Raw genomic sequence first — 2,606 nt, forward strand, 5'->3', positions numbered from 1 at the left:
GGTAGTCATATTTATATAAGTTTATTTGGATTGTTATTTACATATTTTATAATCATTTATTCATTTATGTATTTATTTAGGTTGTTATTGACCTATTTTTATAAGTGATAATTTATATTATTTACATAGTTATATGGAATGTTATTTACATATTTTTATAAATTATAATCATTTACATTGTATATTTATCTATTTGGATTGCTATTTGCACATCCTATACATTATCATCTATGTTATTTCTATATTTATTTATTTGGATTGTGATTATTATTTGCTTATTCCTAATGTAGATCCTTGTGGCTCTGTGTGTGAATCCATGTTCTTGAGCTTGCAAGCCACATGTTGGATCATCTGTTCCGCTTCACTTTTGTGGCATGAAAGCAATCTTAGATAACACTTACATAAATGAATGCACATGACTGCATCCCAGAGAAATTTTTTTTTTTTTTTTTGAGGTGGAGTCTCGCTCAGTTGCCCAGGCTGGAGTGCAGTGGCACCATCTCGGCTCACTGCAAGCTCCGTCTCCCAGGTTCAGGCCATTCTCCTGCCTCAGCCTCCCGAGTAGCTGGGACTACAGGCGCCCACCACCACGCCCGGCTAAATTTTTTTGTATTTTTAGTAGAGACGGGTTTTCACCATGGTAGCCAGGATGGTCTCAGTCTCCTGACCTCGTGATCCGCCCGTCTCGGCCTCCCAAAGTGCTGGGATTACAGGCTTGAGCCACCGCGCCTGGCCGAGAAACATTTTGTTTAATAAAAATACTGGCTGTGTGTTGACTTGACTCATGGACTGTAGTTTGCTGACTGACAGGGTTGCCTGCACCTGAACATCCTGCTCCTGTGGCTCTGAGTAGGTCTTACCTGGATGACTTAGTCACTGAAATGTATGTCATAAGTAACAGAAGCCTCTTGGAGCGAGGCTGAGCTGGAGAGACAGTTTCTTGGGGAAATGCATTGGTGTTGCATTTGGTATGCATTGGATGCATAAATTGCATCCCCTATTTATGCAAAGAGCAGGATATTCGACCAGGTATCAGGAGTTGTGGAAGAAGAGATGCAAATGCTGTGTGGAATAGCAGGTGCGTTCTTAGAAAACAGATATGGGGATGTAGAGGAACACCAAAAGTATTTCCCCACTATCACTCCTAAAACAACTGTACTCGATAGCTGTCTTCCTGTGCCACTTTTTAAACTCTACCGCATATTTCAAGTGCCTAGTCCGAGCCCGGCCAGAGGCACATCTCTCTGCTTATACAGGAATACCTTGATGATGTTTCCCAGCTGAAAAGACCTACCTCTCTCCTCTCACCGTATACCCAGGAAGTTTTAATTTTATAGAGATTGAAATAATCAGGTCTCCCGTGTATATTGCCTTTCAAACCATTGCGTTCACCTGTTTTGAATTCAATGGCCCGTCTTATGTACTCGGTGGAGAAATAATATAAATATACCTTGAAATTTCCCTGGAGTTCAGCTTCCCTTTTCATACTGGGTCTAGCTAAAGTTTGGAGCCAACTAAAAAGAGCCTCGTTGCCTTACACACACCCTGTTATCTCTGGCGGGTTCAAATGCAATTTCTCTGAGAAGGCTGTGGTACCTCTTCTCTCTCTGGCCTTGAATCTGAGAGACTGAGGATTTCTTTGGAGTACACACAGTTGCATCCTTTTGACAGACAGTGCAAATTAAAAGATCCGGCGCAGCCCAGGAACCAGGGACCCAAACTTGCCCCTTGGGTTTTCATTTACAGTTAGGCACTGCAGACACAATTATTGCTGACAGGGAAGCGGAGCTGGTGGCAGAGTGCGCCTGACAGGAGGCTCATGCCAGCCCATAATTGGGAGGATTATTTTTAATCAGAACATACCCTACAGCCCAAACATTAGAAATCTCCTGTAAGGCCAAGACAGGAAATTAAACACACCAACAATAAGGCTCAAAGGGAGGCGGTGTGTGGGGTGTAATATTGTTAGTCTCTCGGAGGTCCCTGGAGCTTCGGGGAGAAGTTTGCTACCCTACAGAGGCAGGCTGGGAGGAACCCTTCCATGAAGCAGACACAGAGACTATACCTAAGCCCTTGTTGAATGGGCAAATGCAGCCAAATTAAAAGGAGCAGAAAGACTAATTGCATTTAAGTTCAATGTTTAATGCACTTGTTTATTTGCAAATGCAATGATGCTTACTGACTTTAGTATTATTATTGTTATTTTGAGACAGAGTCTCGCTGTGTCGCCCAGGCTGGAGTGCAGTGGCACGATCTCAGCTCACTGCAACCTCTGCCTCCCGGGTTCAAGTGATTCTCCTGCCTCAGCCTCCCAAGGAGCTGGGAATATAGGCGCCTGCCACCACGCGCCTATATTTTTTGTATTTTTGTATTTTTTTTTAATTTTTGTATTTTTAGTAGAGACAGGGTTTCACCATATTGGCCAGGCTGGTCTAGAACTCCTGTCCTTGTGATCCGCCCTCCTCAGCCTCCGAAAGTGCTGGGATTACAGGCGTGAGCCACCACACCCAGCCGCTTATTGACTTTAAACAGCGTAAGCCACATATAAACCTTGGGATAGCAGCTACAATTGTATGTGATCAGTGAGAGAAGAGCCTCATTTGTTC

This window comes from Rhinopithecus bieti, unplaced genomic scaffold, assembly GCF_001698545.2.
Source record: "Rhinopithecus bieti isolate Rb0 unplaced genomic scaffold, ASM169854v2 scaffold_12086, whole genome shotgun sequence".
NCBI lineage: Eukaryota > Metazoa > Chordata > Mammalia > Primates > Cercopithecidae > Rhinopithecus > Rhinopithecus bieti.